We start from the raw sequence: 22708 nt of genomic DNA, 5'->3' as shown, positions 1-22708 counted from the left end.
CCATGTGTTCTAGTATGTCATTTAAAGGCAACGTTTCCTTATTGATCTTCTGTTTGGATGATCTATCCATTGGTGTAAGTGGAGTGTTAAAGTCCCCTACTATTATTTGTGTTACTGTCTATTTCTCTTTTTATGTCTGTTAATAATTGCTTTATATATTTAGGTGCACCTACATTGGGTGTGTAGATATTTACAAGTGTTATATGCTCTTGTTGGATTGTTCCCTTGATCATTAGGTAATGCCCTTCTTTGTCTCTTTTTACAGTTTTTGTTTTAAAGTCTATTTTGTCTGATATGAGTACTGCTACCCCAGCTTTCTTTTCATTGCCATTTGCATGGAGTATCTTTTTCCATCCCTTCTCTTTCAGTTTGTGAGTGTCTTTAGGTCTGAAGTGTGTCTCTTGTATGCAGCATATATATGGGTCTTGTTGTTTTATCCAATCAGCCACCCTATGTCTTTTAATTGGGGCATTTAGTCCATTGACGTTTAAAGTAGCTATTGATAAGTATGTACTTACTGCCATTTTTTAACTTTTTTCTCAGTGTTTTAGTAGTCCTTCATTGTTCCTTTCTCCTTTTATACAGAATTGATGGTCTCTTTAGTTTGACCTCTGTCTGAAAGCTCTACTCTTTAACTCCCCTCCTCCCTCCTTTTATGTTTTTGATATCATATCTAACCTCTTTTTTGTGCATTTGTATCCATTGCCCCCTTATCATGGCAATAGATAATTTTTCCTATTTGTGGTCTTGTCTTTTCCCCTTAAATCAGTCCCTTTAACATTTCTTGTAGCACTGGTTTCTTGGTGACAAATTCCTGTAATTTTTGCTTGTCTGGGAAATTTTTGATCTCTCCTTCCATTTTGAATGATAATCTTGCTGGGTAGAGTATTCTTGGCTGTAAGTTTTTTCCTTTTAGCACTTTAAATATATCGTGCCACTCTCTTCTAGCCTGTAAGGTTTCTGCTGAGAAGTGAACTGATAGCCTTATGGGGTTTCCTTTGTATGTAACTTGTCTTTCTCTGGCGGCTTTTAGGATTCTCTCTTTATCTTTAATTCTAGACATTTTGATTGTGGTGTGTCTTGGTGTGGGCCTCTTTGGGTTTATCTTGTTTGGGGCTCTCTGTGCTTCCTGTACCTGGATGTCTGCCTCCTTCTTCAGGTTAGGGAATTTTTCATCTATTATTTCTTGAAATAGAGTCTCTGCCCCTTTGTCTCGCTCTTCTCCTTCCGGGACACCTATAACATGGATGTTAGTGTGCTTGATGTTGTCCCAGAGGTCCCTTAGACTGTCCTCACTCTTTTTAATTCTTTTCTCTTTTACCTGTTCTGCTTGGATAATTTCTTCTAGTCTTTCGTCCAGCTCACAGATCCGTTCTTCTGTATCCTTTACTCTGCTTTTGAGTCCCTCTAGCGAATTTTTCATTTCCAGCATCGTATTCTTCATTTCTGATTGGTTCTTTTTTATGTGTTCCATTTCTTTGTTGACATTCTCACTGAGTTCATCTCTTCTTCTCCACACATCAGTGAGCATCCTTAACACTCTTAGTTTGAACTCTCTGTCAGGTAGGTTGCTCATTTCTGTTTCACTTAGTTCCTTTTCTGGGGTTTTGTCCTGTTCCCTTACTTGGAATGTATTCTTTTGCCTCCTCATTTTGCCTCTTTCCCTGTGCTTCTGTCTATGTATTGGGTAGGTCAGCTATGTCTCCTGCTCTTGGATAGGTGACCTTATACAAGTGATGCCTTAGGAGGCCTGAAGTGTGCTTCCCTCAGTTCTCAATGTTCCAGGGGTGACCCCTATGTTGGCTACGTGTGTCCTTCTGTTGTGGCCTGTTTGCTCTCCCTGTAGGCACCCAGGGAGGCCGAGTTATGCTCCTGGCCAGCTGTTGTAATGCTCAGCTGCTTGTAGTTGTTGTGAGCCCTTCAGTCTCTTTATCAGGTGTGGGGAGCCCCAGCACTGTTGGCTGCAAGTTCTAATACCACATTTGTGTTGCAGTATTTCTTTTAAGTGAGTAGGCCCCCAGTGTGGCAGGTTATTAGGCTCAGGGGCTTACAATTGCTATAAGCCTCCAGCCTTTAGGTCTCTTGTCAGCTCTCTGAGGATTGCAGCTGGGTGGGGCTGGCCTCAGGCACAGGAGCACCCAATTGTTTCAGACTTTGGAAGGTGGGGCAAACCCCCTATGTGGGTCTTTGAGAAGCACAAGTCTTCTGCAGCTGACAAGCCCTGCTGCCCACAGGTCTACACACACAGTCAACACAGTCCTGCCCCGTGGTGCGCCCTGACCTCCCGAAGTGGACCCAGTCTCTCCATGGCGGGAGCCCCACACACTCCACCACTGCCCTACACTCTCCACCCGCTCCTTGTGCATGCCCTGCCCCACTGAAGTTGGCTCAGTTGCCAGGCTGCAGAAAATCCAGTCTCCAATCTATGCAGGCCCACAAGTTGCCTGAGGGCTTGTTGTTTGGTGGAGCCAGTTTCTAGAGTGCGCTGCCCACCCTGGCCGAGCTGGATTAAGTCGGTGCTCTAGTTGGTGGGGCAGACCTGGGCTAGCAGGCCCCAGGGAGAACTCCAATGGTGTCAGCACACCCACACCAGGCCACAACAATGGCCACCACCAATGTCCCAGTCCCTGACGAGTTCTCACCTCTCACCGAGATGCACTCAGGGCCTACCAGGTGAGTCTCTTTTCACCAAAGCCCTGTGCACATTTCTTTCTGGTGATTTTAGGATGCTTTCTGAAACACATGTGTTTGCGAGCAGGCCCTTTAAGAGCTGGTTTTAATTTCTTTGTGTACCAGGTTTTCTGGGGGTACTCCCCAATGTTTTAGTAGCAGGCAAAGTCAGATATTATGCCACTCATCTCGATTGTGCTGGGTCCACAAAATGCCTACAGCAGGGGCACTCCCCAGCTCAGGGTCCTTCCTCCAGGGAGGGCTGCATACCTTTGGGCTGCTCCCAGGCGGCCGTGAAGCTGGTGGCTTGTGAAGGCGGTGTTTTATCTCTCCAGAAGGGAGTTTGTGCCTCTTCCACCTCAACTAGGATTGTCCTTTGTTGCAGGAGTTCCTCTTATCCAGTTTTCAGTTCTGTCTCAGGGGTAATTTTTCCACGAGTAGTTGTAAATTGTCTGTGTCTGTGGGAGGAGGTGTGTTCAGAGACTGCTTACGCCGCCATCTTGACTTCTCACTTAGTTACTTCTTTAAACACCTTATCTCCAAATAGACACATTCTGAGGTATTGAAGGTTAGGACTTCAACACACGAATTTTTCAGCCCATAACACACTCTAAATTGATGAAATGGTTTCTACTAATATAAGTTTGGGTCTTATTTTCCTCACTCAGATTGGAGCCAGGATCTTTGGAAATTTTTCTGTTCTTTGTCTTCATATCTTTACTTTCCTTGCTGGGAACATGTTGAGAACTACTGACTTGATCCTTAACCAGCTTGTCTTAGCTAACAACTTGGTTCTTTTCTGTAAAGGGATCCTGCAGACAATGGTAGCTTTTGGATGGAAATATTTCCTGAGCGATGCTGAATGTAAATGTGTCTTCTATTTTCACCGAGTCTCCAGAGGATTTTCCTCAGCGCTACCTGCCTCCTTGGTGTTTCCCAGGCCATTAAGCTTTGCTCCAGTATCTCTAGGTGGATGGAGCTCAGAATGAGATCCCCAAAGCGTGTTGTATTCTTTTGTTTCCTCTGTTGGATCCCGCATCTTGTGTTAAATACCTTTATTGCTATCAATGTTACTGGCCCAAGGAAGAGCAAAAACATGAGTGTACAGAAAATTTATGGATACTGTGTATCACCCATTCCAGACAGAATTTTAGTGTCACTACATGCAAGCAAAATCTTCTCTATTGATGTAATATGTTTGGAACTCATGATCTTGGCTGGTGGCTCCAAGGTCCTTGTCCCACGCAGGCACAAGCAGTGAGTCCAACACATTCACAGCAACAGCCTTTCCTCCAGAACTTCCCATGAGACCAGAGTCACGCATACCAGTCACCCAAATCAGTGACTGGTGCACACTTCTGTTCTGGTGTCTGCATGTTTCCAAGTATTCAGCCACTTTGTGCTCATCACCAGTGATGCGTGTGCCTGCTGGGCAAGGAAAACCATTTTCACAATCTGGTTAAACATCTATATGTCTTCTAACTCTGCAATTGGATCAGTTATCCATCATTTTTCAAAAATTTCCAGTGAAACTTAGGTGTCTGAAATCAGGCTAGCATTTTGTTATTCTGTGATAAATAAGAGCATTATGTCCCTGCCCTTCTATAGCTCAGAGTGGAACCATCAATGATCCCTCCACACCAGTAGACAAATTTAACCTGTCTCATTGTGCTGTGCTATGGAATCTGGACATATTTGTGATAACGGAAAGCAGAGAAATGTCAATTGGGGAGAAAGAATTAAGTTCCATTGTGTATTTGTTTTTCTTTTTTTCATCTTGTTACATGAAAAAATATATAATGGTTTTTAACCCTAGTGGAGTCTAGCTGTTTTAGGCAGATGGAAAATTACCTGAATTGACTCCTTGATGGGAAGGCATGTAGAGCCCCCAAAGAACTTTAGAAATCCAATATTTTAGGGGTACTGACAGTGAGAGGAGAGGAGGAGAATGAGGAAGGTGCTTCTGTCAGACACTGTAGTGGAGATGAAGAACTAGAAACTGCATCCTAAGAATAATGACAGGCCGGTGACTGGGTTCAATCAGGAGGGTGACATCATCAGCTCTGCTTCTTGTAAGTGATTTACAGAGTCATTTGGAATGAATTATATTGTTTTTTATAAACTCATATTTTCTAAACATTTTGCTTGTGTGTCAAATATTTTCATATTAGTTACAATTTAAAGATGATGTATTTTCATTTTGTAATGATCAATTTTCGTTAACTTTAATATATTTATTGCTCGTCCTCTACCACTGAAGAGAAAACATTGATGAACTTAAATTCCATTTTCCCATTATGCTTCATTTTTATTTATTTTATTTTTTTATTATTTATTTATTTATTTATGCTTCATTTTTAAATCCACAGTAGAAGCTGTTTCTTTTCAGTAATCCCTTATGTTCTAGTCCAGGGTTTCTTAACCTCAGCATTGCCAAGTGGTCTATAAGCAGCATGCTAGATTGGTTTTCCACTCAACCACATATTCTGCTGGTAGGGAGACAACAAGGCAAATGGATTTAGAGAGTTTATTCCTTATGCAGACAGCATAAGAAAGGCCAGCAAGGTGTCACCTCCCCATGACCCTTGTACCAGCAGATGACACCTAATAAAAGAGGCCAGATGATGGTGTTCTTATGAACAAATGAGCAATGGAGTGACCTGTCATTGAGGAGTCTATTCTAGACTACAACTAAGTGGTTTTCCTGTATGAAGCTGTAAAATAAGGGAAGGCAACCAAGGAGGCAGAGGAGAAACTGCCCCATGGCATCCAAAAGACAGAGACGTGGATGAGAAATGGCCTGTGGCAGCTCCTTCCAAGAATGCTTATCTTTCTATGTTCCTGGAAGGATCACAAGGTTTTCCACCAATACTTAAATCAGACTGCAATTGAGTCTTTCCTACGTGGACTATGTGGATCTGTACAAGGTTGTCAGGACACCACAGAAGAACCATTCCCTCCAGACACTGTAGACATTTGTGGCTGCATCATTCTTTGTTTAGGGAAGCTCTCCTGTGCCTTACAGAATGTTGAGCAGCATCTCTGGCCTCTACCCACTGGATACCAGGAGCATTACCACTCAATTGTGGCAATGAAAATTATCTCTGGGTGTTGCTGAATGGCCCCTGGGAAGGCAAGATTGCCTCAAGTTGAGAACACCTGTTCAAGTTATTTGAGGTTACTCATGTTTTCTGGTGGCTTTTTAATAGGATATAGTTTTCATGAAATACTCAGTTATTTTCTGCTAGTGTTTTATAGTTCATTGACATAGCCCTGGAATTGGATTCCACAGCCTCATAATGTACAACTTGTATTTATTGCACCAAAATTTTGAGCATAATAATTTACTTAAGTTTATCCATTCTATTTTAACAAAAATTCTCACATATTCTGTAAACATGTATATGCTCATGTTTACAGACTCTTTTCTAAGGACATCTTATTTGCATTACCCGAATTCTCTTAAGATTTGCAAGGACAGTAAACTTTTTCCTAACTGTGAGGGCAGGCCCATAATGAAGCCAAATCAGGTGAACAAAATGATAGGCTCTGACTATTATAAATAATTTAGTGACTATCCAATTAAAGTGCATAATTTATTTAATAAAATTAGATTTCCCAACTTTTCATTTTAGTTTAAAATAATTAACAGCTGGGCCGGCCCCATGGCTTAGCAGTTAAGTGCGCGCACTCCGCTACTGGCGGCCCGGGTTTGGATCCCGGGCGTGCACCAACGCACTGCTTCTCTGGTCATGCTGAGGCCACATCCCACATACAGCAACTAGAAGGATGTACAACTATGACTACAACTATCTACTGGGGCTTTGGGGGAAAAAACAAAGGAGGAGGATTGGCAATAGATGTTAGCTCAGAGCCAGCCTTCCTCAGCAAAAAGAGGAGGATTAGCATGGATGTTAGCTCAGGGCTGATCTTCCTCACACACACAAAAAAAAAATTAATAAAATAAATAAATAAATAAAATAATTAACAGCTAACAGTTCTCCAAGATAATTCATTCTGTATTGTAATGATCAACTTTTATTAACTAAATGTGAAATTTTTTTGCCTTGGTCACTTAAATGCAAACTTAAGAATGATTTTAAATTATGTTTTTCTTCTATTTCTATTTTTCCTTCAGAGTAAGCATTATTTATCTTCATTTACCCAACTATAATCATCTTTTTACTTTCAGAATGTTACCATAATTTTATTTTTTTTGGGAGAAAACCCTGAATCAGTATTTTATGGAAGTGGCTTGTAATTTATCTACATAACTCCTTGAAGTGCATTTTATTTCCAGAGAAAGTAAAACCATATTTATTGCATAAATTCTTATCTTTCCAGATCCTTGGCCTCATGCCCCATCTTTCTCAGTTATTTTACCACATCTGGATCTCTGATCCATTGACTCTCCTACGATCCCATCCTCAGTCATCCAAATCCTTCTAGAGAAAACTGAGATTCAAGGTTTCATCTTTATATTGAATCTCTTGAAAAAATATCCAGGAGTCTTCCTCCCTCACTTTTTGGAATTTGGCTAATCACATCTCAAGTCTGTTGAATATAAACTTTCTGCCTCATCTACCACCATGCTAGACCACTTGAATAATTATAATTAAAAAACTCAGAAGCAGGCCTGAGCCTATGGAGGAGGACCTTTATAATGAAATGGTATGATTTTTTAATAATTCACTGGACATATTAGTATCTAAACTGGTCTTGAATAAGATTGGTGACTGAAATTTGCAGAATACAATTTTATTGGCAAATAGATAACAGAAAAGCCAAGTGTTTTCCATTAATTTCTTCCAAAGATGGTTGGGGTTGGGGTGGCTATTTCCAGAACTGGTTTGAAAGGGCAGTGTGGAGAAAAACAAGAGCACTGTGCAGAGCTGTGGTATAAGCGTGAATGTCGGTACGTTATGTGGGATGCATTAGTGAGCTGGCTTCCACCTGGAAAATTGGGGCTCAATCCCACTGAGATCATACAGGTTGCCATATAGAATTGGGCCAAATCATGGAAAGGGGGGATTCTGCAGTTTAAATTGTGAACCTTCTCTTATTCCCTCCATGCATCCATAGAAGGGAGAACTATGTGGCTGGGGATAGTTCTCTGGTGTGTGGAGACGCCCATTTATCTATTCTCTCTCTTGGCCTGTATCCAGGTGTTTTGCTATTGTGAACATTCTTGTACATGTCGTCTTGTACAGGTGAGGGTGAGCTTCTTTTTGGAAAGAACTTTTTAGGCAGGGACAAACTTTTTCAAAGTGGTTTTACTACTACACCATCAGTAAAGTAATGTAAAAGATCCTTTTTTTTTGGTAAGGAAGATGAGCACTGCGCTAATATCTGATGCCAATCCTCCTCTTTTTTTTTGAGGAAGATTGGCCCTGAGCTAACATCCATGTTCATCTTCCTTTACTTTATATGGGACGCCGCCGCAGCGTGGCTCTACAAGCAGTGCGTTGGTGCGCGCCTGGGATCTGAACTGGCGAACCCCGGGCCACCGCAGCAGACCGCGAGCACTTAACTGCTTGTGCCACCTGGCCGGCCCCTGTAAAAGATCCTTAATATCCCTGTCTTCTCCAACACTCAGTGTGGTGACTAGTCTGACTTTAATACCTGGACATTGGGTACAGTTTGTTGCTGTCGGCAGGGAAGATAAAGAAGTTTATAAAACTCTTTCCCTTCCCACCCCTGCATAGCCAATATGCTTGGATTTTGCAGGTTAAATAGATGCTTTACAGTTTTCCCTGACACACCAAATGCCTGAAAACTTAAAAAGTAAATCAACCAGTTGTTTTACCAGCAAAACAAGTTTATTCTTTTCAAGAACAACCAGAAGAATTGCAACTCAAGATATGCAGGCTATGGCTGACCACAGGCAAATCCAGAGAAACACACCAAAGGGCTTGCTTTTATAGAGGAAAAGGGGGGAGTTGGGAAGGGCTGTAATAAACAAAGAGTCCATTGGAGGAAATGGGGAGTTCAAAGTGTAGAGGTTTCTCATTGGTTGGGTTGCTCCAGTTTCTCATTGGCTAGGCTGTTGCCAGGCAAGGGAGAGAAATCTTCCTTTCTCCTAACGGGTAGTAAAGTAGAAAAATCTTCCTGTGAGAGATGCAAGCCCCCCTCTCCCTCTTTGGAGTAATTGACAATATATGATAGGACATGAGAGCTCCCCCTACAGGCCTTCCCAACTCCAATTTAGCTGAGGTTTCTCTTATTAATTTCACATGCCTGTCAGAACATACTTGACATCATACACTATAAAAATCCTAAATATGCAAAAGGAGCGTCTAGTCTCTACTTAGCTCCGGATGTCAGTGATTAAACCCAGAGTTCACGGATACAAAGGGTTTCTGGCGAACTTCCTTGTGTATAAGTCTTTGTACATATACTTATACGGGTCTAAGGGTTAATTCCCAGGATTGAAAAGGTTAGAGCTAAACATTCTGGGACTTGAAGTCGGCTAGCGGCGACCGGTGCTCTCTGGGAGTCATAGGTGGTAGCGTTCTCTGCACAGGCGCACTGTGACCGCTTGTCACTAGAATGCGAATATATCTGCGGAGAAGGTGAGTCCACCCACCCACGGCAGGTAGAAGCCTGGCCTGAGACGGAGGCGGCCGGGACCGGCGGATCCCGGAACGCCGTGTGCAGTTGCTTGGAATCTACAAGTTTTCCACTTAAATGGATTCTGCCCTGCTTCATGGGCCTATGTCTGCTCACATTAACTACATTCCCATCTGCCCTTGTAGCTTGTATTCCAAGTGAGCATATTGTATTATGGTATATTTGTGTATCCACCAATGCCCGTCCCTGAGTCTTAAGACTTAGACTTGCTTCCTGCAAACATTCAGCTGGAGAACGGAGAGAACATGAAAATTTTAGAGCTGCTGCTGAATATAAACCTTTGTGTGAAGGTGCTCACACAATTTGCTAATTAATAGCAGTAAAATGCATCATGAAAGAGATAGGCTGTAAACATGAACATTTTAACAGGGGTCAATTGTGTTTGGTGAGGAAAGGCGAGCACCAGCTACACTATTCATTTCCATCTCAATTTCTTGACATACCAGTTTTGTTCTATGCTCGAAATGAAATCAACTATGGCACCTCTGAGTTGAGGGAGCAGAGGAAAGTTGGACATGAATCACTGGATATGAGCTTTTGGGGACAGGGATCTCACCTCGGCCATTCCCTGCTCTTTCCCCTGCAGGGCTGACAAGTATAAGCCCTCAAGAATGGGAGATTTCTCTTCAGTCCTGGCCCTGGTAGTTCCTGAGTCAGAGTAAGACTACTAATGAAAAACCATAGCCTCAGCCTGTCTGCTTCTCTTCCCACAGTGAGGGATACACCAGGTATGTCCATACCTGCACCTTCAGCCCTCAAAGGATGTACCCTGGGAAGAAGCCTGTGAAGGCCCTAAGAATGTTCTTCAGGTTCAGTAGGTCACATGTTTCAGACATCCTAGATATCCAAAGCATAGTCTGAAAGTGGGAGTCAGCCTCCATGAGGACATGTCCTGTTAGTCCCACAGACATCTCCTCTCATGGAAATAGAAGGCCAGGGCCCATTGCAGGAACCCAAGTACATGTGACCAAAAAACTGATGAACATATCTATGTGTTTCTGTATCTAAAATTCTCAAAAATAATAACTATAACTGTTCCTATATTTTACTTTCTACTAGTTTTTTTAAAAACTAAACTTAAAGGTTGTCTGGCCAGATGCTCAGTTGGGTGAGCAGTGTGGGATAGGTTACAGAGAGACCAAAGAAAAGACCCAGAGATAGCGAATGAGACATATGGGTTTATTGGGAGTTACAGGAACGTCTAGTGGCAGCCAGCTGGACAGCAATGTGCACCCACAAACTGGGATGGGAAGGGAGTTGCTTATATAGGCAGGGGACACAAAGGCTATATGCCTGCCAAGAGGGGCTTTCCTTGGTATGACCAGCGTTCCCAGGAATGGTAGCTTATGTGGAGGGGCTCTATGTCCCTTTAAGATGCAATGTTCTTTAAGTGAGATAAGGTAAGATCCGGGCTGGCCAGGCCCTGGATTGTTACAAATCCCAGCAGCTGGGCATCTTGCTGAGAAGGGAGCCAGAGAGACACATGGTTGCAATGGGCTTGTGGGCTTTTGCTGAGCCAGCAAGGCCCAGGCCCTACTAATGTCCTTAGGTAAGGGTTTTTCTTCCAGCCATGATGGACTAATGGGGATCAGATTTACCTACCAACCAGAAACTGCTACAAAACCCAATGAAATATATGCAACAATGGTTTTCAGATATTCATTAATAGACAACACTGGACAGTGAAAACTGAGAGCAAAAAGTCAGATTAACGGTGCCCTATAATTTGTTGTTTAAAAAAGCACCTTTTGGATTCGTTGCTTTTCTCTATTGTTTTCCTATTTTCAAGTTCATTGATTTAGGCTCTATTTTTATAGATTCTACTGCTTGATTTAGGCTTAATTTGATTTTCTCTCTCTAGTTTACTAAGGTGGAAGCTTAGGTTGTTGATTTTAGAACTTCCAGTTATGCATTCATGCTATAAATTCCCCTCTATACATTGCTTTCTCTGTATTCATTAACTTTCCTAAGTTGCACTTTCATTGATCAGTTAGTTCAAAATATTTTATAATTTCTCTTGATACTTATTCTTTGATCCATGGGCTATATAAAAGTGAGTTGCTTGGAGAAAAATGTGTAGACAAAATCCAAAAAATGGTAGATCTTTACTGGAATAGGTTAGCAACCACTTAAATACTAAAATCAAAGATCAAAGGAAGGAAAACACCAAAAATAAATATAACCTCATCACTGTAAACACACACCCACAACACAAGATAGAATAAGTTATAACAAGAATGACTTGGGGAAGAGGAAAGTGATTGACTTGACTTAGTATAAGGAATAAGAGGCCATCAGATAATGGGCTATGTCATACACAAGATTTTTGATACAAACCTCAAGGTAACCACTAAACAAATAATCAAAACAGAATCACATATGATAAACAAAGAGAAAACTAGAAGAGTCATAAGACAGAACAAGCAAATTGAATTGGTAGTCTGAAACAAATGGGATAAGAAACAAAGGAAATGCAAAAGAACCAGAAAATAAGTGACAAAACAGCAACATTAAGCCGTCATATATCAATAATTACCCTAAATGTAAATTGATTGAACTCTCCAATTAAAAGATACAGAGTGGCAGGATGGATTAAAAAGCAAGACCCAATAATATGCTGCCTCCAGGAAACACATCTCAGCTCTAAAGACAAGCACAGGCTCAGAGTGAAAGGATAGAAGACAATACTCCAAGCTAATGGCAAAAAAAAGAAAGCAGGTGTTGCCATACTAATATCAGACAAAGTAGATTTCAAGATAAAACAGGTTAAGAGAGACAAAGAAGAGAAATACATAATGATAAAAGGGACACTCCACCAAGAAGACTTATCACTTATAAATATATATGCACCCAACATAGGAGCACCAAAGTACATGAAGCAACTATTAATAAACCTAAAAGGAGACATTAACAACAACACAATAATAGTAGGGGATCTTAATACCCCACTTACATCAATGGATATATCATCCAGACAAGTCAATAAAGAAGAGTGGACTTAAATGAAAAACTGGATGAGATGGGACTAGTAGACATATACAGAGCACTCCATTCAAAAACATCTGACTACACGTTCTTCTCAAGCGCACATGGGACATTCTCAAGGATAGACCATATGTTGGGAAACAAAGTAAGCCTCAATAAATTTAAGAAGATTGAAATCATAACAAGCATCTTTTCAGACCATAATGCTATGAAACTGGAAGTCAACCAAGAAAAGAAAAAACTGGGAAAGTGACAAAGATGTGGAGATTAAACAACATGCTACTGAACACCCAATGGATCATTGATGAAATTAAAGGAGAAATCAAAAACTATCTGGAAACAAATGAAAATGAAAATATGCCATACCAAATCATATGGGATGCAGCAAAAGCAGTCTTGAGAGGGAAACTCATAGTGATACAAGCCCACCTTAACAAACAAGAAAAGGCCCAAATAAGCAACCTTAAATTACACTTAACAGAACTACAAAAAAAAAAAGAACAAACAAAGCCCAACGTCAGCAGAAGGAGAGAAATAATAAAAATCAAAGCAGAAATAAATGAAATTGATACAAAACAAAGTAGAAAGGATTAATGAAACAATGAATTGGTTCTTTGAGAAGATAAACAAAATGGACAAACACTTAGCCAGACTTACTCAGAAAAAAAGAGAAAAGTCTTAAGTAAATAAAATTAGAAATGAAAGAGGAGAAATTACAATGGATACCACAGAAATACAAAGGATTATAAGAGAATACTATGAGAAATTATATGGCAACAAATTGGACAATCTAGTAAAAATGGATAAATTCTTAGACTCATACAACCTCCCAAAACTGAAACAAGAAGAAATGGAGAATCTGAATAGACCAATCACAAGTAAAGAGATTGAAACAGTAATCAAAAACCTCCCAAAAAATAAAAGTCCGGGACCAGATGGCTTCTGTGGAGAATTTTACCAAACATTCAAAGAAGATTTAATACCCATCCTTCTCAAACTATTCCAAAAAATAGAGGAAGATGGAACACTTCGTAAATCATTCTACGAGGCCAACATCACCCTGATACCAAAGCCAGACAAAGACAATACAAAGAAGGATAATTACAGGCCAATATCGCTGATGAACATAGATGCAAAAATCCTCAACAAAATATTGGCAAACCGAATACAGCAATACATTAAAAAGATCATACACCATGATCAAGTGGGATTTATACCAGGGACACAGGGATGGTTCAACATCCGCAAATCAATCAACGTGAAACACTACGTCAACAAAACAAAGAATAAAAACCACATGGTCATCTCAATAGACACAGAGAAAGCATTTGACAAGATACAACATGCATTTCTGATAAAAACTCTCAAGAAAATGGGTATAGAAGGAAAGTACCTCAACATAATAAAGGCTATTTATGACAAACCCACAGCCAACATCCTACTCATGGGGAAAGACTGAAAGCCATTCCTCTGAGAACAGGAATGAGGAAAGGCTGCCCACTCTCACCACTCCTATTCAACATAGTACTGGAGGTTTTGGCCAGAGCAATTAGGCAAGAAAAAGGAATAAAAGGAATCCAAATAGGCAATGAAGAAGTGAAACTCTCACTATTTGCAGATGACATGATTTTATATATAGAAGACCCTAGGGCCAGCCCCATTGCTTGGCGGTTGGGTGCGCGTGCTCCGCTGCTGGCGGCCCAGGTTCGGATCCCGGGCTCCCACCATCGCACCGCTTCTCCGGCCATGCAGAGGCCGTGTCCCACATGCAGCAACTAGAAGGATGTGCAGCTATGACATACAACTCTCTACTGGGGCTTTGGGGAAAAAGAAAGAAATAAATTAAATTAAAAAAAAGAAAACCCTAGAGCCAGCCCTATGGCTTAGCAGTTGAGCGTGCGCGCTCCTCTACTGGCAGCCTGGGTTCGGATCCTCGGCGCGCACCGATGCACCACTTCTCTGGCCATGCTGAGGCCACATCCCACATACAGCAACTAGAAGGATGTGCAACTATGACATACAACTATCTGCTGGGGGTTGGGGGGGAAAAAGGTGGAGGATTGGCAATGGATGTTAGCTCAGAGCTAGCCTTCTTCAGCAAAAAAATGAGGAGGATTAGCATGGATATTAGCTCAGGGCTGATCTTCCTCACAAAAATAAAACCCTAAAGAATCCGTTGGAAAACTATTAGAAATAATCAACAACTACAGCAAAGTTGCAGGGTACAAAATCAATCTACAAAAATCAGTTGCATTTCTGTATGCTAATAACGAACTAAGAGAAAGAGAGCTCAAAAAGATAATACCATTTACAATTGCATCGAAAAGAATAAAATATCTAGGAATAAATCTTACCAAGGAGGTGAAAGACCTATACAATGAAAACTACAAGACGTTATTGAAAGAAATCGATGATGACATAAAGAAATGGAAAGACATCCCATGCACATGGATTGGGAGAATAAACATAGTTAAAATGTCTATATTACATAAAGCAATCTACCGATTCAGTGCAATCCCAATCAGAATCCCAATGACATTCTTCACAGAAATAGAAAAAAGAATACTAAAATTCATATGGGGCAACAAAAGACCCTGAATAGCTAAAGCAATCCTAAGAGAAAAGAACAAAGCTGGAGGCATCACAATCCCTGACTTCAAAACATACTACAGACCAATAGTAATCAAAACAGCATGGTACTGGTACAAAAACAGACACACAGATCAATGGAACAGAATTGAAAGCCCAGAAATAAAACCACACATATATGGACAGCTAATTTTCGACAAAGGAGCTAAGAACATACAATGGAGAAAGGAAAGTCTCTTCAATAAATGGTGCTGGGAAAACTGGACAGCCACAGGCAAAAGAATGAAAGTGCACCATCTGCTATCACCATTCACAAAAATTAACTCAAAATGGATCAAAGACCTGAAGGTGAGACCTGAAACTATAAAACTCATAGAAGAAAATATAGGCAACACACTATTTGACATTGGTCATAAAGGAATCTTTTCAGATGAAACGCCTACCCAGACTAGGGAAACTAAAGAAAAAATAAGCATGTGGGACTTTATCAGATTAAAGAGCTTCTACAAGACAAATGAAACCAGAATCAAGATGAACAGACAACCCACCAGCTGGAAGAAAATATTTGCAAAACATATATCTGACAAGGGGTTAATCTCCATAATATATAAAGAACTCACACAACTGAGTTGTGTAATATATAAAGAACTGAACAACAGGAAAACAACCCAATCAAAAAATTGGCAGAGGAAATGAACAGACACTTCTCCAAAGACGATATACAGATGGCCAATAGGCACATGAAAAGATGTTCAGGATCACTAACCATCAGGGAAATGCAAATCAAAACAACACTAAGATATCACCTCACACCCGTTAGAATGGCTATAATCACCAAGACAAAAAACAACTAATGTTGGAGAGGATGTGGAGAAGCAGGAACCCTCATACACTGCTGGTGGGAATGCGAACTGGTGCAGCCTCTATGGAAAACAGTGTGGAGATTCCTCCAAGAATTAAAAATAGAAATACCCTATGATCCAGGTATCCCACTACTGGGAATCTATACAACAAACCTGAAATCAACAATCCAAAGAGGCTTATGCACCCCTATGTTCATTGCAGCATTATTCACCATAGCCAAGAAGTGGAAGCAACTTAAGTGTCCCTTGACTGGTGATTGGATCAAGAAGATGTGGCATATATATAAAATGGAACACTACTCAGCCATAAAAAAAGACAAAATCGTCCCATTGGCAACAACATGGATGGGTCTGGAGGGTATTATGTTAAGTGAAATAAGCCAGAAAGAGAAAGACAAACACTGTATGATCTCACTCATATGTGGAATAGAAACCAACACATGGACAGAGAAAACTGTATTGTGGTTACCAGGGGCAATGGGGGTAGGGGGTGGGCACAAGGGGTGAAGGGAGACATATATAAGGTGATGGACAAACAATAATGTACAACCCAAAATTTCACAATGTTATAAACTATTAAAACATCAATAAAAATGCATTGCTTAATTTAAAAATATTTGAGAATTTATCAGTTTCTGTTATTGATTTCTATTTTATACTTTGTATGATTTCAAATCTTTTAAATTTGTTAAGGTTTGTTTTATGGCTCAGAATGTGGTTGATTTGGTGACTATTCCATGTGAAGTTGAGAAGAATGTCCTGCTGTTGTTGGATGTAGTATTCTATAAAGGTCAATTCAATCAAATTGCTTGATAGTGCTGTTCAGGTCTTCTATATTCTTACTGATTTTCTGCCTGCTTATTATGTCAATTACCAAAAAAGCAGTGTTGAAGTTTCCAACTATAATAGTGAATTTGTCTATTTCTTCTTTCAATTCTATCAATTTTTGCCTCATGTATTTTGATGCTCTGTTATTAGGTACATACACATTTAAGATTTTTATATCTTCTTGGAAACTGACTCTTTTATCATTTTGTAATGCCGCCCCCATTATGCCTGATAATCTTACTTGTTCTGAAGTCTGTTTTGTCTGAAAGCAAGATAGCTATTCCAGATTTCTTTTGACTAATGTTATCACATTATATCATTTGCCATCTCTTTGCTTTTAACCTATCTGAGTCTTTATATTTAAAGTGAGTTTTCTGTAGAGAACATCTAGTTGACTTAATTCCACTCTTAGGTATACAATAAACAGAACTGAAAACAGATACTCAAACAAATATATGTTTTCCAAAAGGTAGAAACAGTCCACATGTCCATCAAAGAATGAATGGATAAATAAAATGTGGTATATACATACAACACATTATTATTTAGCCATAAAAGTGAATGAAGTACTGATATATGCTACAACATGGAACCTTGAAACCATTATGCCAAGTGAAAAAAGCAAGACACAAAAGGTCACATGTTGTTTGGTTCCATTATATAAAATATCTAGAATAGATAATTCTTCAAATTATTCAGATAAATATTCAGGCAGGATTCAAATTTTCAAATTACTACAAATAATTTTTATACTAGGTTTTCTTGAAAAAGGATCCAAACAAATTACTATAGCCACAGATTATTTTATAATTCCTACTGTTTTCGTGAAGAAAAATCAGAGCATTTATTAAGATAATTTCCCATAGTCTGTTAGCTTATGGCATTCTACTGGTATTATTTATCATATCCTTCTAAAATTTTTCTAGTAAATGTGCAATTGACACTAGAAACATGATGAAATTAAAGTTCACTTTATTGTTAATGATAGTTCAGAGGCGATGCCATGTCCTCTGCCCCTAGAGAGGTAAATATATCTATTTATAATATATATATATATATATCTTAAGCATAAAATATACTGCGTGGGATGAACAGCAGATGAGATAATATATAAAAAATTGTCAGTGAACTTGAAGATGTAGCTAGGGAAATTATGACAAAAGAACCACAGAAAGGAGACAGAAAAAAGTATTAAAAAAACAGCATGAATGACTTGTAGGAAAATATTAAATGGTCACATAGATATATGACACTAGAAGCAAGGTGGTACAAAAAAATTAATCCATATTGGCTGAAACATTTCCAAATTTGTTGGAAAATAAAAGCTCAACAAATCCCAGTTAGAATAAAGGGAAGAATACCACATCATAGTTCATCATAATTAAATTGCTGACAAGTCATATTTTGAGGAAAAATCTTCAAAGTGATAAAGAATCCAGCAGAGTCGTTTGCTCAACTGCTTTCTCTCTTTAAACAGATTTCAAGGTCTGCTGTGCACCTGCCTTGTGATCCTTTCTCCCCATATTTCCCACCCATGATGATTCCCATCTTTCCCTGCTATTTGACCACATCTGTTGGCAATCTTTATTATTAAATTTTAATAGTGTTCAGAAATATACACAATTCACAAATGTTTTTCACAGATAATCTCCAGTCCCTGTGCAAACACTGTCTCTGCACTTACAGGTGAAATGATCATCACTCCCCAGCAGGGAGGTGAGATCACGGAACCCAAACCTTTATCTCAGGTTCAGTTGCTGAACGGGTCGGATGCTGCCCCAGCTCCCACGGTCCCGACAGCAAATGTCAACTGGGTAAGTAGCTATTCTTTTCAGATACGCAACATTCTTAGAAGTATTTTATCTTAGGAAATCTAGAAATGCCTATTCTCTGTAAAATATCTGCTTTCTGGGGTTGGAGCACACACATATATATTTTGGAAAGATGTTTGCTGAGAGAACCAGAAGCCTATCTCTACCCTCATCTACCAGCCCTGGCCCTACTCAACATGCCCTCTCCTCCAGGCTGTACCCTCTTCCTAGTCTTCTCTGCCTTTTCCCTGTATACACATCCTCAACCAAACACCTTCACTCTTAGCAACTTCGCACCACGGGTGTGTGAGGAGCAATAAGATAATGAAGGTGAGCTCCCTGCCACTGAGCAGAGACCTGGTGTCTGAGTGTCACGTGCTGATATGTGCATTTCGTTTGCTGGGAGAGTATGTTGGGCTGACGGAAATCTGTACTAATATGTCTCCACCTTTCTCTCATGAGTAGGAGCTGTTTACATGGTATGGCCATTTAGAGAAATGAAAGTCTCACTTGCTCTCCCATTTATAGGCATTCAATTCATTTATAAAAATAAATATTGCTATAGATTATGCAAAGGAATAATCAGGGACTTAAAAAAATTAAAATATAAATGTGGCTGGTCAGTTAATTATATTTTTTAATGCCTTACTGTTAAATGCCTTACTGACATTCAACCCTCCAAATTCCTCAAACCACTCCTTTCACCTCCCCCCTACTTATCTAGGATAAAAAGATTCTTTTTCAACCAAAAAATGTTTAACCAGAGACCCTTATTGATGGGTAAGTTCATCTACTTGCTCTGGAAAGCAGGAGGCACTTAATGAAATCCTCCCTGTGTCTTCACAGAACCCCCGTGAGCAGGGGAAGTTATGGGCTGCCATTGCCTGCGAAGCACGGCAGTTCTTCAAGGGCTGCAGGGTTCAGTAACCTCGGCACTGTGGTCTCTGTGGCTCAAGGAAAGTGTTGATGGTGCTCAGGGCAAGCTACCCCAGGAAGCACCACTCTGGTATGCGGATTATTTCCAGCTGAAGACAATAAGGACTTAGAGAACTCAGGAAGAATATTTGAGTTTCCCCTCCCAAACTGCCTAAACAATTTAAAACAAAAGATCTGTTTCAGGAAGGAGTTATTATCATGATGGCTGTAAAGATAATGTAGGATAGAAGTTACAATAGGAAAGGCACCAAGCCTCTTTTATCAAAAACTCTATCTCTTTGACCACATTATCTATAGATGACCCTGAAAAGAATTGTCTTCCTGGGGAAGACAATATATGTGTGTGTGTGTTTACATTTATTTTTATATCTATTCCTTCACAATCAAAAGAATAATTGTAACTGACTATATACGTTCTTCCCCACCTCTCTTTTTTCCCTTAAGAATATACTATGGAGGTAACTTCATACATGTGTAGAGATAATCTTTGCTCAGATTTTTGGCTGAAGAGAAATAGACTATGTGCATTGTGAACCCCATTTCTATGAACATTTAGACTGATCCCACCATAAGTCTTTAATTAATAACCAGTGCACTCATAAGCACATACTCTTCAAGTCCATGTAAAAGGAGAAAATGTGTTACCGAAAGAGAGGAAATATGTGTTGCATATAGCAGTAGATAGCAGCTGAGCAGAAGGTAACACATTTGTTTTTATCTTTCTACCATTTCTTTATGTCTCAAATGAAAATCAATATCTCCTAGCCATGAAAGTGATGGGCATGCCAACTTGGAATTGGGAATTATCTTCCTCACTCAGATTGGAGCTGGGAAACTCCTCCCTCCTTTGTCTTTATAACTTCACTTTGCTCACTGGATATAAGTTGAGATCCACAGATCAGATTCTCAACCAACTGGTGTTAGCCAACAACTTGGCTCTTTTCTCCAGAGGGATCCCACAGACAATGGCAGCGTTTGGATTGAAATATTTCCTGGATGATGTTGGGTGTAAGCTTGTCTTCTATTTATACAGAGTGGCCAGGAGGGTTTCTCTCAGCACTATCTGCCTTCTGAATGGCTTCCAGGCCATTAAGTTTTGCCCCAGAATCTCTTTTTGGATGGAGTTCAGAAATAGATCCCCAAAATGCATTGGCTTCTGTGGTTTTCTTTTCTGGATCCTACAACTCTTGGTAAATGTCTGCATTCCTATGAGAGTGATTGGCCCCAGAAACAGCAAAAATCTAAGTGTGAAAACAAATTATGGCTACTGCTCCTCACTCATGCCAGACAGATTTATCAGCTTTTTACAGGCAGTTATATTATCTTCCATTGATGCTATGTGTGTGGGCTTCATGCTATGGACTGGTGGGTACATGATGTTTGTCCTGCACAGGCACAAGCAGCAAGTCCAACACATTCACAACAGCAGACTTTCCGCCAGACCTTCCCATGAGGCCAGAGCCACATGCACCATCCTGATCCTGGTGAGCTTCTTTTCTTGCTCTTACTGTATCTTCTACATTTTGACTCTTTGTGTTACTCTAAGCATGAATCCAGGCCACTGGCTGGTGGACACCTCTCCGCTAATAGCTTCATGTTTCCCAACCCTCAGTCCCTTTGTGCTCATCAGCAGTGACACCCGTGTCTCTCAGTTCTTCTTTGACTTCTGCACCAGAAAAAATTTTTTTCCTCATCTAGTTCAACAGCTATAACTCTTCTGATTTCTGCATATGGATCAATTATTAATTTGTATTTTTAATTTTTTACAATTAGATGATTATCAAGTACAAACATTCTGCTAGAATCTGTGATATAATGATGAATAAGAACAACTCTGCCTTTCTAGAGCTAATAGTGTAACCAAAAAATGAAAAATTTTACACAGTTATATAGAACTTTAATTATGCTTCATTAGCTAATGGGGAGTCCTGGGAAAGTATTGAGTAAGTACGATGGAAAGAAACATCAAATTTGGGAGAAAAGAGTTGTGTCACTATGTATTTGTTTTTCATCTAGTTACCTGAAAAACATTATGAATTTTTAAAGAATATTCAAATCCAGAAGTTTCACATAGAGAAAAAAATCACTTGGTTAGACCTCTGCATGTGAATTCACACACAGTTTTCAGTGATCTGAAGAAATCCACCATGTTTGGAATGTAGAGAGTGAGGAGGTATACGGTGGGAGGGGAAGCAATAAATATAGGTAATGGCTGGTTCTGAAATGTATTATAGGACTAGTCATGAATTCTAACTCTTGTCCTAAGAATAGTGACAGGCCCATTATGAGGTCTAACCAGATGCCCAAATTCAGCAGGTCTATAAATTATTTATTAAATGTTCAAAGAATGAATGGGTAAAGAAGATATGGTATATTGTTTTGAGAGGTTTGGGGGATTCGATCAGAGATGTAAAAGAAACTTTCCACTCCAAACAAAAGGACTGAAGGTATATTTTATTATATAGAGGAGAGTAAAGGCAATAATCCGCAAACAGATCCTAATAGGTCAAATATTAAGAGGGGAAAACATCAACTCGACTAGAAAGGGAAAACATCCACATCGACTGAGATAGCAGCAGATTCAAATAGATCATATAATGAGAGGGGAAAACATCAGATCGACTGGAAAGGCAAACATCCTCATCGACTGAAGGGAAATGACACAAATCAACTGGAAAGAGAAACACCAGGTTGACCAAAAAGAGAACACATCAAATCAATTATTCACAACAAATCAATTACTCACAACATCCACGTCCCACTGCCGGGAGAGTCCTTTCAATTGACACAGCTGGGCGGGAATCACAGGTCCTGGGCAAGGCGTGCCTTCCACAGGCGGAACTCTCACTGGGCCTCAGTCTCCAGCAGTTTTTTATAGCATCAATAATTCCCAGAGTAAGCAGTTACAGAGTTTTTTGAGAGCAAAAACGAACATTGGTGTTCCCATGCATAAATGGTTATTAGTGGTGTATGTGCACTGAGCATCCTGGCTATCATCCCAGCCGAGCAGTTGTGTACATGCATTGTTTTCCCTGGTTATCATCCCAGCCCGGCACAGATGGCCAGTCTGCCCCAGGCCGTGACACCCAAAGGACCTTGAAATTCTTACAAATTGCAACTATCTCTGTGGGAGAAGGGCCAGTTCCCACCACACAGAAAGAAGCTTTATATTTCTTTGTGTGCTGGTGGCTGTGGGTCAATGGAGCAGCCAAACATGGCTGTACTCATGTCAAGACATATATATATATACACACACACATATATATATACTGTAGAATATTATTCAGCCATGAGAAAGAAGGAAATCCTCCCATTTGCAATGACATGGATGGATCTTGAGGGCATTATGCTAAGTGAAATGAGCCAGACACAGAAAGACAAATACTGTATGATCTC

At 40.0% G+C, this 22708-nt stretch overlaps 1 protein-coding gene and 1 pseudogene across 3 annotated transcripts in view; both read left to right on the top strand.

Moving 5' to 3' along the window:
• The window catches only part of LOC131397943 (vomeronasal type-1 receptor 1-like), a 47090-nt pseudogene extending 26066 nt beyond the window's left edge, over positions 1–21024 (top strand).
• LOC131397526 (zinc finger protein 211-like) overlaps positions 1–22708 on the top strand; it is an 82455-nt gene that overhangs the window by 39702 nt on the left and 20045 nt on the right. The gene's annotated exons all lie outside the window — the stretch shown is intronic.

This window comes from Diceros bicornis, chromosome 34 (genome assembly GCF_020826845.1).
Source record: "Diceros bicornis minor isolate mBicDic1 chromosome 34, mDicBic1.mat.cur, whole genome shotgun sequence".
Taxonomy (NCBI): domain Eukaryota; kingdom Metazoa; phylum Chordata; class Mammalia; order Perissodactyla; family Rhinocerotidae; genus Diceros; species Diceros bicornis.
The sequence above is the reverse complement of the archived record's forward strand: the minus strand, read 5'-3'. Positions and strand labels throughout refer to the sequence as shown.